The sequence below is a fragment of the Artemia sp. Qi Xiang Cuo genome, chromosome 2 (genome assembly GCF_049724085.1).
Source record: "Artemia sp. Qi Xiang Cuo chromosome 2, ASM4972408v1, whole genome shotgun sequence".
Classification (NCBI taxonomy): domain Eukaryota; kingdom Metazoa; phylum Arthropoda; class Branchiopoda; order Anostraca; family Artemiidae; genus Artemia; species Artemia sp. Qi Xiang Cuo.
Window position 1 is genome coordinate 66,132,811 of NC_142795.1, and position 17,202 is coordinate 66,150,012.

The following is a 17,202-nucleotide window of genomic DNA, read 5'->3' on the forward strand; positions in this document are numbered from 1 at the left end:
TTTATGTGTAGGTAAAATTTACAGGGGAGTATTTTCCATGGAGGAGAATTTTCCGCAGGGATGGAAGGTATTTTCCAGGGGAACTTATTCATTGGAGAAGATCCTTTTTCGTTTAATCCCCTTTACTTTTTTTTCATTGGGTGTTCAGTATCCATTATAAGACAATTTCCCAAAATAAGTTTTCAGGTATCTTAAAAAGACATTTAGGCATTCACTGGCAGTAAACTGAGTAAAAAAGCGATTGAATGATTAAAACCACGCAAGAACATAAAGATAACACCTTGTTTCCAAATAGAAATTCAAAAGAAATGTATATGTCATTGAACAGCTATAAATCTAAGCTACACATTAATATGACTAATATTAAAATTCTTCAAATTGAACGTTTTAAATTATTCATTAATTGACAATTAACGGACTACAGGAGAATATGTTTAGAAATACTAACTAGGCTATCTTGTTTAGATAATTTCGGAGACCACACTGCCTTTCCATGACGATAAAATAAAAGTTCAAAATAGGGATAAAATCCTTTTTTAATAGACAGTGTATAGAAAATTCACAAAAATATCAGATATTTTGTGAATATACTATGGGGACCCCTTTATCCCCTTTGTTAGCTAATATTTTTGTGGAGAATATTGAAACAATTGCGTTAGATTCCTATTTCTTATAACATATTTTCTGGGGCCGGTATAGGGATGACAATATTTCAGTATGGGATTATGAGGAGGAGGAATTAAAAGGATTTTTGGAAAATCTTAATTGTTTGGGGGGGGGGTTTAAAGTTGACTGTTGAATTAGAAGAGAATGGGAAACTTCCTTTTCTTGATTGTATTCTTTTGAAAAATCAAAATAGTCTCGATTTTAAAATTCACAGAAAACCGACAAATAACAATAGATTTTTGTCTTTTAGTTCCGGTCACGCTCGCCAATTAAAAATTTGTTTGATCATTTCTTTAACTGACCGGATATTTAGTATTTGCTCTCCAAAATTTTTTGAGGAGGAGTTGTCTTTTCTAAGCAAAATACTGATAAGTAACATGTGTCCAGAGTGGTTAATTAACCAGACTTTTTCAAAGAGAAGAAAAAGGTTTCTAGCGGTTTCTAAGGAAGTCTTGGAAACAACCCGGGAAAAGGGTATTCTTTGTTCCTTACCAGATGTACCCGGGCTAAGTGAAAAACTTAAAAGAATTTTACAGAGTAATGGTTTAAGGGTAGCTTTAAAGAGTAATAATACTTTGGGTAGTTTTCTAAATTCTGGGAAGGATCTAATTTCATTGGGGCATTAAAGTGGGGTTTATCAGATCCCATGTACTTGCGGAAGCTCATATGTGGGACGTACTAACCAGACTTTGGAAATGAGATTATTACAACATTAAGATTATATTGCTTTGGCTTTAAAGCAAGATTCTAAGTCGGAAGAACTTACTTCAGCCCTTTCAAAACATATTTTCAATTTTCCAGACCATTTTATTTTGTTCGAGAATTTCTCTTTGATTTCTAGGGATCGGGGTTTAAAGCAAAATTTTCGTGAAACTCTTGAAATAAAGAAAATCTTATTCAAGAATATTGCTTTGAATCGGGATACAGGTGAATTTGGGCTGAACTCTATCTATGATAATTTATTAAAATCTAACAGATTAAATTTTAATTAATCCAATATAGTTCAACTTTTTCTAAGTTTTATAGCACTGAATGCTACTGAACCGCATCCGAGAAGGTCAGAGATGCTAGCTCAACCTTTAAGATGAAAAAAATTAGAAATTTAAACAATATGTAGTTTTATTTGATTTCGTATATAAACTTTTGTTTTAAATTGTTTTAGTTAAGTTTTACTACTGATGACGGTCACTGTATATGTGACCGAAATATCAGGTATTTTTTGAGAAATTTCTATACACTGTCTATTGAAAAAGGATTTTATTCCTATTTTGAACTTTTATTTTACTATCTTGTTTTGTTATATTTGGGTAACCGTTATATTTATCTCTAGTTGACAATTGACATATTAATAGAATCCCTTTTCTCACCTGCTCCCAAAAACTACTTTTCTTACTTAAGTTTGAAATGTTCTGACTTGCTTATCTTTGTTCAATAGCAAACGTTTGTACCACTCTATCGATTGTTGAGATACTTAACTAAGTGATGCACGTAAATTGGGCGGTGCAATTGCTCGGTTCTGCTTTTGGAACAATTCCAAAGTTTCACCTTAAGAGCCTTGGCCTTTTCGGATAAACCCAGTTCAAAGGGATCTATTCTTTTGAAAGATTCTTTTTTTTAGCATGGAAAGATTCAGGATGACATAGGTGACAGCAAACTGTACGTTTTTGTTTCTTAACCACAAAAGTAAGGTCATTGACATAAATCAAAAACAGAAACGGTCCAAGAACAAAGCCTTGAGGAACACCAAACTCAACTTCAGGCAAAAAGCAGGAAAAGGAATCTATGGAGAAAGTTCTACCTGACAAATAGGAATCACAGCAAGCATGAGCCTGTCCTCTTAAACCAATGTGTGATAGCTTATACAGCAGAATCTCTTGAATTTTAGAATCAAAAGCCTTACAAAAATCTAGGAATATAGCAGCAGGAATCAAACCAGAGTCAAGCGCGGTGTGGAGAAAATTTAAAAGAGTTATACGTGCATGCTCCGTAGAATATTTTGCTCGGAGGCCAAACTGAAAATCATGAAAAAATCTTTTAGCCTCTAGAAAAGAAAGTAGACGGGAAAGCATGGTCTTTTCAATAATTTTGCTAAAAATAGACATCAAAGATATAGGACGATAATTGGCTGGATAATTTCTTGGTCCACCTTTATGCAAAACAATTACTCTAGCTCGCTTAAGAGAACTAGGGAAAATTCCATTTTCAAAAGAAAGATTTATAAGCTTCGTCAATGGAGAAATACTTGAAGGAAGAATGAACTTAACTACCATAGTTGGAATACAGTCAGGGCCAGACAACGAAGAACCTTTCAAGCTATTTACAATCTTGGCTACTTCAACATCAGTCGCAGGATATAACACCATCGATTTCAGACAAGGCGGACCAAGATAAGATTTGTAATCTGGTTGTGACTGCGAAGACCTGACTGAAGAAGCAGTGGTTTTCCCAATATTGGCAAAATATGATGTAAATGGTTCTTGAACAGATGAAACAGCCTCAACAACCACTTCACCAAGTACAAGACTTGGAGGGATAGAAGGAGCCGGAGACGAACGTTTGAGGACGGAATTGATCACTTGCCAAGTTTTTCGAATATCTTTCCCACAATCCGAGAATTTTTTGGAACAGTAAAGGAATTTGGGTGTGCGTTTAACTGAACCCCTGTGTAACTGAATCCAAAGCAACTGAACCCCTGTAACTGAACCCCCGTATAACCGAACCGCGGTGCAACTGAACCCCCGTCCAACTGAACCCCCGTGCATCTGAACCCTCTGGCTACTGAACCCTCATGCAACTGAACCCTCGTGCAACTCAACCCATTTAACTAAACCCCCGTGTAACTGAACCCCGTGCAACTGAACCCCCGTGCAACCGAACCCTCGTGCAACTCAACCACCGTACTTACATTGGGTAAAACACAATAGGGTTATGAACCATAGTTATTTAACCTTTAAACTCTTTAAATAAATGGACATCCCAAAATTTAGATCGGATTTATTTGGGGTAAAATAGGGTGGGGTGGAAGCCCTTCGATCCCTTTTAACTCTGTAAAGTGCATTGGAAATTTTGATTTCCAATCGAATAAGCCCCCCCCCCCTCCCCCACAGTTCATACACAAATTTTTCTACTAAAACCTTATGTTTTAGCAATGAGCAACTAGCTTAACTTACAGCCCTTGCCCCAGATGCTGCTGGTGAGGTTGTTAACCCCAAAGGCATGGTTATTTGATCTTCAGACTATTTTGAACAAAATGTTTATTTTTATTTTAATCGGATGTATTTGGGGGGGGGGGGGAATGTCGGTTAAGTGGGAAAGGCTGATTGTCATGTGATTACCTATGATTCTTCGAAATTGAACTTGAAATTTCAATTTCCAATCAAAAGAGCCACCTTAGAATTTTTTAAGACCATCCCTTTTGTAAAAACATTAAATTTTAACAATTTATAAGTTGCAATAACATACAGATTGCTGATACAGGTGTATCGGCATTTTTTTTTGGAACAGCTTAGCGTATCAACATGAAAATTCTGGGGCATCTACCTGCTACTACTACTACTACTAATTCAACACTATTATTACTTTTACTGCTCCTGCTACGACCTCTGCTACTATTAAACTAGCACTATTAAGGCTACGCATATCAGGTTGAAAATTTGACAGAATGAGGTATTTGAAGTGGAACACGAACTAAATTAAAAGACACTATGTGCATGTAGATTTTCAAAATGGCATATCTCAAAAAGGGATTTTTGTATTAAGTTGGAACTTTCAGAGAGTGCGTAAAGGGAAAGTCAATTCATCAAAAGGAAATATGTGCACACTCAAGCCTGGATTTACCACTAGGTCCCTAGGCCCGGACCTAGAAGCGCATAATGCTAGTGGGAGCAATAAATTATCACTGAGTAATTTTTTCCTGACAAAAACTGGACTGGTGTGGTTTATCGTCGCCAGGTGCACTCTGCGGCCACGCTGCCTATTCACAGAAAAGTGACTAAAACAACACAGATATTCAATGGTCACTTATAAACTGTCAGTAGTCTCCCAAGAATGGTAGCTGAGAGTTCGGTATTACCCCTCTCTTTCATCACTTTTCGCTCATCAGTTGTGTTCTGTAAACACACAGTTACATGGTTACATGGTTACACACAGTTACAATTACATGGGGATCCCGTCACACGGGGGTATAGTTAAATGGGGCTGAGTTGCACGGGGGTTGAGCTGCACGAGAGTTCAGTTAAAAGGGGTTCAGTTGCATGAGGGTTCAGTTGCACGGGGGTTCAGTTATACGGGGCTTCAGTTACACGGGGGTTGAAATGCACGAGGGTTCAGTTGCATGAGGGTTCAGTAGCACGAGGATTCAGTTGCACGGGGGTTCTGTTGCATGAGGGTTCAGTAGCACGAGGGTTCAGTTGCACGGGGGTTCGGTTATACGGGTTCAGTTACATGGCGGTTTCAGTTACAGGGGTTCACTTACCCGGGGGTTCAGTTAAAATGGAACAAGGAATTTGGCCTTCCGTCATACAGAGTTGAAAACATTCCTGTAGAGTTTGAATCGCTGAAGACGTGCAGCATTCAAGGGTGGGTTTGCTGACTCAAAAGCTTTCTAAAGGTTATTTTATCTTCTCCAACTCTTTAGAAGACCAGGGGACATTCATGGGTTAATGGGAATAGATCTTTTTGATCTTGAATAAGACCCTCACTTGAGCAGGCATAGAAGAATTCATTCCGGATTTATTAACCGTATGAGTGAGAAATATGTGAGAAAAAGATTTGATTCCTTTGTTTTGTATAAGCACAGAGAATAAATATATCAATAGATAAACCATTTAAATGCAAGAAAAAGTTTCTTATTGTTCTCATTTGGAAAGGCATAGAAGAGTTGATAACGAAGATAAACCGTATGAGTGTGAAATTTGAAAAAAAAAAGTTTTATAACAGTTACGATTTGAACAGATAGAAAAATCCATACGGGAGACAAATTTATAGTTTTCTGCCGGTTCTGCGTCGAGTAAACATCAAAATGTGGATGCACGACACAAACCATTAGATTTGCTTTATATTCAGGGACTTCTCTGAAACCTCTACCAAAGTCACTCGATTGTGACTAGAAGCACTAAATATAGAATACACATTTCCCCCGTAGTTCTCACCGAATTTTTGCTTCAAATACTAAAATTCTCACTATACAATATAATAATAAAAAAACAGATTTTTAATCTTATGCTCAGCCGGTCCTATGTCTATTTTTGCTTTAACAAATCCCTCGAAATGGGATCTGTTAAGATCCCATTTCGAGGGATCCAAAGAATTGTTCCAATTGGTATGACATAACCCTTTACAGCTTTGGAGAGAATGCCGAACACAATCACAACATACTATGTGCCTGCTGGTTGTCGGAAAGGTGTATTATCAATATCTAAGAAGTGAGTAAAGGTCTGAAGTTGAAACTTACAGGGTGTGAATGAAATTGGAAAAGTGACTCTATTCAAAATAGCCGAAGTGTCTAGTAACTATGCCTCCGAGGATGCAATACCCCCAAAGCCCCCAGGGCAAGGATTGTAAATCCTTTACATTTTATTCTTCATGTTTACTCTTTTTTAGTTGCAGGACTTGTCATAAGGAAAAGAAGAAATATTTTTAGGATAAATTTATTCATCTATATTAGCGCCTATTATCTGTATGTTTCTTATGATAGTTTATTTTAATTTTCTTTTTTCTTGGGTTTCATGTATTCAATGGTATTTTTTGGTAGTTTTGAATTTGAATTTTTATAGGAATTTATTTCTGCTGGATTTAAGTTTGATATGGCTCTTTAAGTTTATTTGAAAACTTCCTTTCGGAAAGGTTTTTTAATCAGTTTTTTTTACATATGGTGCATTCATTCATACTACTACTACTACTAACAACTCACCGCAGCACCAAGCCGCCCGAGGCTAACACAGCTACGCACGCTCCTCCTCCATCCCAATATTTTCAAAGCCTCCCCTTTTAGACCCTCCCAGGAAGTTCCCATTTCCTTTAAATCTTTCTGTATGACGTCCTCCCGCCCCAGACGAGGACGACCTGCTTTCCGATTAGCCCTAGACGGTTGACTGAAAAGAAAAATCTTCGGCAATCTGTCATGCTTCATCCGCACAATGTGCCCTAGCCACCTCAACCTTTCTATTCTCCTAGAGAGCGGTATTCAACCACATTTTTCGGACAGCCTGTTGTTTGAAAAACGGTCAGTTAGTCGGTTATCCAGAACAATCCTTGAACAATTTCTCTGGAAAACATCTAGCAAATCTTCATCTGCTTTTCGAAGGGCCCATGCTTCAGAGCCATATTTGACTACTGTCATTACTGCAGCTTCTAATATTCTATTCTTGGTTGACAGCTTTATTTTCCTATTCTTCAAAACTTTTTCCAACTGTGAAAAAACACCCTGAGCATTGGCTATTCTAGTTTTAACATCTTCACTGCTCCCACCATCTTTACTAGTAATACTACCAAGGTAAGGGAAGCTTCCCACCTGATCAATTTTTTTATTACCCAACGTCACCTTTTCATCTTTGTTTATTCATAGCCTTAATAACTTAGTCTTCTTAACATTACTTTCCAAACCCATCCTAGCAACCTGAACTCGCAAAACCTCTAAAAGTTAATTCATTTTGCTCACACTTTCCTCTGGGATGCTTAAATCATCAGCATAATCTAGATCCAGGAGACTTTTTTCCTCCCCATTTGATTCCTTGATCTCGCATTGCAGCGTTATTCTCATACATAGCACTAATCACTTTAATGTATATTTCTGGTATCAGAGGCAACTCTATTTGTTGCCTATAGTAAAGATCATGCGGCTCCGATGTTTTATTATTATTATTTTTTTCTCCCAGAGGCACTTCGTATGGAAAGGGTCGTCGTAGAAACTTCAAAGGGGGCTCATTCGATTGAAAATCGAGAGTTCTAGTGCCCTCTTTAATAGTTGAAAGTGATTGGAGGGCCACTAGCCCCCCCCCCCACACCCATCATTCCCCCAAACACATCCAATCAAAGTTTTGAGATAGCCATTTTGTTCAGCGTAGTTGATTTCCAGATACATTTTGAGGAGGACACTCCCCCACAACCCTCAGGGCAAGGGTTTTAAGCTATGCCCTGGGGGTATATAAAGTTTTTATAGAAGGTGTTGTCGTAGAAACTTCAAAACAGGTTCATTCTATTGTAAATTCAAAGGGCTAGTGCCCTTTTTAATAGTAGAAAGTGATTGGAGGGCAACTACCCCCCCCCCATACCCAACATTCCCCCAAACTTATCCAATCAAAAATTTGAGATAGCCATTTTGTTCAGCGTAGTTGATTTCCACATATAAAATATGTTTTTGAGGAGGACGCTCCCCCACAACCCTCAGGACAAGGGTTTTATGTTATGCCCCGGGGACATACAAGGTTCTTATAGAACGTGTTGTCGTAGAAACTTTAAAAAAGGCTTATTCGATTTGAAGTTAAATGGGTTAGTGCCCTTTTTAATAGTCGAATGTGATTGGAAGGTAACTAGACCCCCCCCCCACAATTCCCCCAAACACATCCAATCAAAATTATGAGATAGCCATTTTGTTCAGTATAGTTGATATCCAGATAGAAAATATGTTTTTGAGGAGGACACTCCCCCACTACCCTCAGGTCAAGGGTTTCAAGTTATGTAGTGGGGGCATAACTAAGGTTTTTATAGAAGGCGTTGTAGTAGAAACTTCAAAAAAGGCTCATTCGATTGGAAATTCAAGGGGTTAGTGCCCTTTTTAATAGTCGAAAGTGATTGGAAGGCAACTAGACCCCCTTCACGCCCGTCATTCCCCCAAACACATCCAATCAAAATTTTGAGATTGCCATTTCGTTCAGCGTACATGATTTTCAAATAGATAATATTTTTTTGAGGAGGACACTCCCCCACAACCCTCAAAGCAAGGGTTTTAAGTTATACCCTGGGGCCATATTAGGTTTTTATTTAAGGTATTGTCGTAGAAACTTAAAAAAAGGCTCATTTGATTGGAAATTCAAAAGGAGTGCCCATTTTAATAGTCAAAAGTGATTTGACGGCAATTAGCCCCCCTTTTACGCCAACCTTTTCCCCAAACATATCCAATAAAAATTATGAGACAGCCATTTTATTAAACGTAGTTTTAAGGTTTGGAAATTAGGTCTTTGAGGATGACAAATCCCCCACAGCCCTCTGGGCAAGGGTTGTAAGTTATGCATTGGGGACATATATGGTTTTGTATAGACAGCGTTGTCGTAAAAACTTCAGAAAGAGCTCATTCGATTGGAAATTTTAATAGCTAGTTCCCTTTTTAATAGTGGAAAGTGATTCTAAGGCAACTGACATTTCTTCCACGCCCACCTTTTCTCCAACCACATCCAATCAAAATTTTTATATAGCCATTTTATCCAACGTAGTTGAAAGTTCTGGAAATTATATGTTTTAGCAGGACACTCCCCCCACAGTCTTCAGTGACATGGGTTATAAGTTATGCCCTGGGAGCATATATGGTTCTTATGGTAGGAATGGTCGTGTAAACTTCCGAGAAGGCACATTTCATTGGAAATTGAAAGCTCTAGTTCACTTTTTAAGCGTCTAAAAATATTGGAGTGCAACCAGCTTCCCCCCCCCCCCCAAGCCTTTTTTCCCTAATGCATCCAATAAAAATTTTAAGATTGCTATTTTGTTAAAAATAGTTCACAAGGATTATATAACAAACATTCCGGTGTCGAACCAACCCCCTAGGGCTCGGAGGAGGCGTTTTAAGTTGTGCCCTGGGGGCATACATGGGTCTTATGGAAGGGATGCTCGTATTAACTTCAAAGAGGGATCATTTGATTGGAAATTGAAAGTTCTAGTTCACTTCTCAAGAGTGAAAAAAGATTGGAGGGTGCCTAGCCCCCACTCCACGCCCTTTTATCCTCAAACCCATCCGATAAAAACTTTGAGATGGCTTTTTTTTTTAAATAGTTCAAAGACCATATAACGAAAACTCAGGGGTCAACACAGCATCCCAGGGCCCGAGGGTAGGTGTTGTAAGTTATGCCCTGGGGGGAATGTATGGTTCTTATTGAAGGGAGGCTCGTAAAAACTTCAGCGATGGCTCATTTGATTGAAAAGTGAAAGTCCTAGTTAATTTTTTTTAGAGTCAAAAGGGAATGGTGGGCAACTAGCCGCCTCCCACGCCCCCTTTTCCCCGAATGCATCCAATAAAAGTTTTGACATAACCATAAAGTTAAAAATTTCTCAAAATTCAGATAACAAAATCTCAGGTGTCGTCACAACCCCCAATGGCCCGGGGGCAGGCGTTGTAAGTTGTACCCTGGGTCATATATTGTTCGTATGAAAAGAATGCTCGTATAAACTTGAGAGGGCTCATTTGATTGGATATTGAAAGTTCGAGCTTACTTTTTAATAGTCAAAAGAAATCCTAGGGCAGCTAGCCCCCTCCCCCCCCCCCACACCTTCTTTTTCAAAACCCATCTGATGAAAATTTTAAAATAGACATCTTGTTAAAAATAGTTCAAAGGTCGGATAAGAAAAAATCTGGCGACAATAGAACCCCCCCAGGGCACAGGGGAAGGCGTTCTAAGTTATGCCCTAAGGACATGTAAGGTTCTTATGAAAGGGATGCTCGTATAAACTTCATAGAGGGCTCATTTGATAGGAAATTGAAAGTTCTAGTTCACTTTTTAAGAGTCAAGAGAGTTATATTAGCCCCCCCCGTGCTCTTTTTTCCCCAAACCCGTCCGCTACAAATTTTGAGATTGTCAGTGTTTTGTAAATTGTTCAAAAATTAGATAACAAAAACGCCCCCAAGAGCCCGGAGGATAGGTGTTGTAAGTGTTGTCCTGGGGGCGTATATGGTTTTTATGAAAGGGATGCTCGTATAAAATTCAAAGGGGGCTCATTTGATTGGAAATTGAAGGCTCTAGTTCAATTTTTAAGAATCAAAATATATCCAATGGCAACTAGCCACCCCCCCCCCACACCTAACCCTTTTTCCCCAAGCCCATCCGATAAAATTCTTATAATAGCCATTTCATTAAAAATAGTTCACAGGTCAGATACGAAAAATTCCTTTGTCGACGGAACCCGCCAGGGCCCTGAGGCAGGCGTTATGAGTAATGCTCTAGGGGCATTTATAGTTTTTATGGAAGGGATGCTCGTATAAACTTCGGAGAGGGCTCATTTGATTGGAAATCGAAAGTTCTTGTTCACTTTTTAAGAATCAAAACAGATCGGAGGGCAACTAGCCTCCCCCTCCTTCACGCCCTAAATCCATTAGATAAAAATTTTGATATAGATATTTTTTTTTAAAATAGTTCAAAGTTCAAATAACAAAAAATTCCAGTGTCGACAAAGCCCCCCCCAAGGTTCAGAAGGGTAGGCGCTGTAAGTTATGCCCTGGGGGTATGTGTGGTTGTTATGGAACGGATGCTCATATAAAATTCCTAGAGGGCTCATCTGATTGGATATTGAAAGTTGTAATTCACTTTTTAAGAGTCAAAAGTGATTGGAGAGCAGCTAGCCTCCCCCCACACTCCATTGATTGTTTTTCCCAAAGGCTCTTCATATAGAAGGGGTCGTCATATAAATTTCAAAGGGGCTCATTCGATTGGAAATTAAGAGTTCTAGTGCCCTTTTTAAGAGTCAAAAGTGATAGAGTGCGACTGGCCCTCTAAGCCTTTTTTCCCCAAATACATCTGATAAAAAATTTGAGGTAGCCATTTTGTTAAAAATAGTTCAAAGATCATATAACAAAAACTCCTTTGCGTATGGTCATTTCGTTAAAAATAGTTCAAAGATCAGATAAAAAAATCCCCTGTGTTGACACCTCCCCCCCAGGGCAGGGGAAGGCGTTGTAAGTATTGCTCTGGGGTATATATGGTTCTTATGGGAGGTATGATCGTATAAACTTCAGAGATGTTTTATTTGAATAGAAATTAAAAGTTTTAGTTCATTTTCTCAGAGTGAAAAAAGATCAGAGGGCAACTAGCCCATCCAGCCCTCCACGCCTTTGGGTGTATCAGATAGATAAACCCATCCCATAAAAATTTCAGGTGACCATTTTGTTAAAAATATTTCAACCATCAGATATTAAAACTCCAGGGTCAACACAACCCCCAAGGCCCAGGGATAGGCCTTGTAAGTTATACTCTGGGGATATATGGTTCTTATAGAAGAGCTACTTGTATAAACTTCAGAGAGGGCTAATTTGATTGAAAATAGAAAGCTCTAGTTCACTTTTGAAGAGTCAAAAGAGGCTGAAGCTTAATCTAGTTCCTCGACGTCCTTTTCCCCCAAGCCCATCCGATAAAAGTTTTGAGATAGCAATTTTGTTAAAAATAGTTCAAACATCAGACAATAAAAATTCCGAAGTTGACACAACGCCATTTTTTCACTTTGATATTGTTACTTTGATATCAGTTTTGATACTTTGATGAATATTAGATTTTTTTTAAGTCTGATTTTGAAATAAGGAATTTTTAAAAACTTGAAATTTTCTGCCATCAAAAACGATCAAAAATTAATTAATATTTGTAAAAAAGTTTTATGTTTAATAGAAAGGACTTAGGACTTGTACAAGAATTATCTGAGTGATAGATCATATGAAAACAAAAAGAATAGCAAAGAAAGCGGAAAAGGCATTAAAATATGAACTAAGGAGGTGTGAAGTGGGGACTATGGATAAAATTGCCGAGGATCTGGAAGATGCAGCTAGACGGCATAATAGTAAAATATTGTACTGGCATGTTAATAAATTGAGAGGGAGTAGTCAATTCGGACTTGGCCCAGTTAAAGATAGGAATGGGGCCACAATTACCGATAAGGAAAAACGAGAGATGGGCAGAGCATTTTGAGAATTTGCTAAATCAAGATAGAGTAGATTATGAGCAAGCGTTCGATTCTGTTGATAGAAGAGCCTTAGTAAAAGTTTTATCCTTGTATGGTATTAATTAAAAAAAACTTTCCGAAAAATAAGTTTTTCAAAGAAAAGTAAAGGCCATTATAAACTTTAGCTCAGCAGATACAAATACCTTTTAAAATTCAAACTTAAAACGACCAGAAATTACTATTAAAGAATAAATGAAACCCAAAACGAACAGAAATTAAATAAAGAATTATAGCAAAAACATGCAACAAGTAATAATATAAATGAATAAATAGATCTTAAAGCGAGTAATGTCTAGATTGAATATGAATATCAAACTTAAAACGAAAAACAATATTTCCCTATTGAAGCATAAATGAAACTTAAAACGAACAGAAATTAAATAAACAATCAATGCAAACAAACATACAATATATATTATTGTAAATGAATAAATAAATCTTAAAACAAGTAAAACTTGAATTGAATATGCAAATCCAGCTTGAAACGAACAAAATCACTACAAACAAGAGTTTGGGTATCGCCTCCTTCTCTCACTGTAAAAGCCTGAAACCTACTGCGTCATTGGCACTTTAATGAAAACCAATTTTATGACAAATATTTTCTTTTGTAATTAATATTGAAAATAAACATTAAAATTGAAGTAACATTTTGAACTGATGAGCTTTCAGCAATTAATATCATTATGCATCAAATATTCAGTTCAATTTATTAGCTTTTTTTAAGGTTGTTAAAGACGAACATAGTTTCCCTATACAAACAACTGTTTGGATATTGCCTCCTTTCCTAATTGTAAATAAAAACCAAAGCCTACTGCGTCATTGGCGCTTAACTGAAAACGGATTATATCACAAATATTTTCTTTTCCAGTTCTTACAGTATTGAAAATAAAAATACAACTACAGTAAAATAAGTTCTTGAACTGACGGATCTTTCAGCAATTAATATCATTATACATCAAATATTCCAAGACTGTTCAAGACGCACATAGTTTTCAATAAAGCGCCAATGACGTAGTAGGTTTTAGACTTTTACAGTGAGAGAAGGAGGTCATACCAAAACTCTTGTTTGTAGTGACTTGTGTTCCTTTCAAGCTTGATTTGCATATTCAATTTAAGTTTCAATCGTTTTAAGATTTATTTATTAATTTACATTAATATTTATTGTATGTTTGTTTGCATTGGTTGTTTATTTAATTTCTGTTCGTCTTAAGTTTCATTTATACTTCGATAGGAAAATATTTTTTTCGTTTTAAGCTTGATATTTATATTCAATCTAAGTATTACTCGCCTTAAGATCTATTTATTCATTTTTATTATTGCTTGTTGTATGTTTTTGCTATGATTGAGTATTTAATTTCTGTTCGTTTTGGGTTTCATTTATTCTTTAATAGTAATTTCTGGTCGTTTTCAGTTTGAATTTTAAAAATTTTTTTTATCTGCTGAGCTAAAGTTTATAATGGCCTTTACTTTTCTTTTAAAAACTTATTTTTCGGAAAGTTTTTTTTAATTAATACCATAAAAGGATAAAACTTTTACTAAGGCTCTTCTATCAACAGAATCGAACGCTTGCTCATAATCTACTCTATCTTGGCTTAGAAAATTCTCAAAATGCTCTGCCCATCTCTCGTTTTTCCTTATCGGTGATTGTGGCCCCATTCCTATCTTTAACTGGGCCAAGTCCGAATGGACTACTCCCTCTCAATTTATTAACATACCTCTCAAAACTTTTATCGGATGGGCTTGGGAAAAAGGACGTGGGGGCCTAGATTAAGCTTCAGTCTCTTTTGACTCTTTAAAAGTGAACTAGAGCTTTCTATTTTCAATCAAATTAGCCCTCTCTGAAGTTTGGGTTGTAACTTATGGGGGCATATAAGGTTTATATAGAAAGTGGTTGTATAAATCATAGGCAGCACGATCGCGCTGCCTAAGTAAAGAACGGGGACACTCGAGAACGAGACAAGATACGAGGACTAAGTAAAGAAGATGACACTCCCCCACAACCCTCAAGGCAGGGGTTTTAATTTATGCCCTGGGGGCATATAAGAACGATGTTGGCAAAATGTATTATTTATTAATTTTTTCCTTTAGAGCAGGGCACTCCATATCGAAAAATTTGTCGTAGAAACTACGAAAAGCGCTCATTCAATTGGAAATTGAAGTGGCTTGTGCCTTTTTTAATGATCGAAAGTGATTGGAAGGCGACTAACACTACTCTTACGCACGCCATTTCCCCAAACACATCCAATCAAAATTTTGAGATAGCCATGTTGTTTAACGCAGTTGAAAGTTCTGGAAATTCGGTCTTAGAGGGTGACAACAACCCAAACAGACCTTAGGGTAAGGGTTGTAATTTATGCCCTGGGGACATATAAGGTGTTTATAGAAAGCGTTGTCGTTTCCAAAAGGGCTCATTCAATTGGAAATCGATAGGCCTAGTGCCCTCTTTAATAGTCGAAAGTGATTGGAAGGCTTGACATTTTTATAGTAAAGGTCGAAGTGGGTATAATGTATTATTTTTTGTTGTTGTTTAGACCAGGGCACTTCGTATCGATGGAGCTGTCCTTTCGAATCGAATGAGCCTGTTTTGAAGTATCTACGACAACATCTTCTATAAAAAAAACCTTATATGCCCCCAGGGCATAACTTAAAACCCTTGCCCTGAGGGTTGTGGGGGATTGTCCTCCTAAAAAAAATATATTCTATGTGGAAATCAACTACGATCAACAAAATGGCTATCTCAAAATTTTTATTGGATGTGTTTGGGGAAATGATGGGCGTGGGAGGGGGACTAGTTGCCTTCCAATCACTTTCGACTATTAAAAAGGGCACTCGAACTCTCAATTTCCAATCGAATGAGCCCATTTTAAATTTTCTACGACGAGCGCTTCCATATGAAGTGCCCAGCTCTAAAGGAAAAAAATAATAAATAGTACATTGTGCCAACATCGTTCATATATGCCCTCAGGACATAACTTAAAAACCTTGCCCGGAGAGTTGTGGGGCAGTGTCCTCCTCAAAAAAATATTTTCTATATGGAAATCAACTACGCTGAACAAAATGGCTATCTCAAAATTTGTATTGGAAATGTTTTGGGAAAATGATGAGCTTGGGGGGGGGAGCTAGTTGCCCTACAATCACTTTCGACTATTAAAAAGGGTACTAGCCCTTCGAATTTCCAATCAAATGATCCTTTTTTGAAGTTTCTACGACAACACCTTCTATAAAAACCTTACATGCCCTCACGGTGTAACTTAAAACCCTTGCACTGAGGGTTGTGGGGGAGTGTCCTCCTCAAAACATATTTTCTATTTGGAAATCAACTCCGCTGAACAAAATGGCTGCCTCAAAATTTTGATTTGATATAGTTGGGGGAATGATGGGTGTGCAGGGAGGGGGGGGGGGGCTATTTGCCCTCCAATCAGTTTCGACTATTGAAAAGGGTACTAGCCCTTCGAATTTCCAATCGAATGAGCCTTTTTTGAAGTTTCTACGACAACACCTTCTATAAAAACCTTTTATGACACCAGGGCATAACTTCAAACCCTTGCCCTGAGGTTGCGGGGGATTGTCCTCTTCAAAAACATATTATCTACCTGGAAAACAACAACGCTCAACAAAATGGCTATCTCAAAATTTTGTTTGGATGTGTTTGAGGGGATGATGGGCGTGGGGGGGTTGCTAGTTGCCCTCCAATCACTTTCGACTATTAAAAAGGGCACTAGAACTCTCAATTTCCAATCGATTGAGCCCTTTTCGAAGTTTTTACGACAACTCCTTCGATGTGAAGTTGCCCGGCTGAACAAAAAAATACATTGTGCCCACGTCGTTCTTTACTTAGGCAGCGCTAGCGCGCTGACTAAGATTCAAATTTTATCCAGAATTGAAATTGCAAATTTAAACGTAGGACGGTACTAATCAACGTACAATTATTGATTTACACATTTTAGAAGCAATTGACCAGGGATTTAAGGGACCGGTACCTCAAATTATATCTTGGTTTTGTCTGGGTATGATTCGGAAAACAATAAGAAAATAAATAAAAAAAAAGCGGTTTTCAACTGAAGTCAAGGAATAGGTTTGAAACCTATGTGAACAGATTATTCTTTGTATGAAAGAGGCTGTCTCCTCCTTAGCTCCTTACTCTTTACTGTGAAGTTTTCTTTTTTCCAAATTTCTTAAGAAAATTTGTAATTAGAAAAAAGATATTCTAATGGAAAAGAAAAGTTCGTGTTCCCTTCTTAAGTGATCAAAAAACTTGTACGGCCGCTAGGCACCCTCCCAAGTGACTTTTTTCCCAAATTGTCAGATCAAAATTTTGAGATAGCTTTTTTCTTCAGCATAGTTGAAAGGCCCAATAACTATGTCTTTGGATATAAAATGACCCCCTACAGCCCCTTGGGAAAGGTTTTTATGTTATAAGAATTGCCCTTTGTTTTATTTGTTGTTGGGAAGTATGCATACATTTTAGGGACTGGAGGGGAGGACGAACTTTTTGCTGGGAGAATTTTCAATGGAAAGGATAGTTTCCAAGGTGTGAAATTTTCAGAGGAAATTTTACACTGAGTGGATTTACCAGAATTCATATACGAAATTTGTACATATGTCTTGCTTTCTCTTTAACGATTC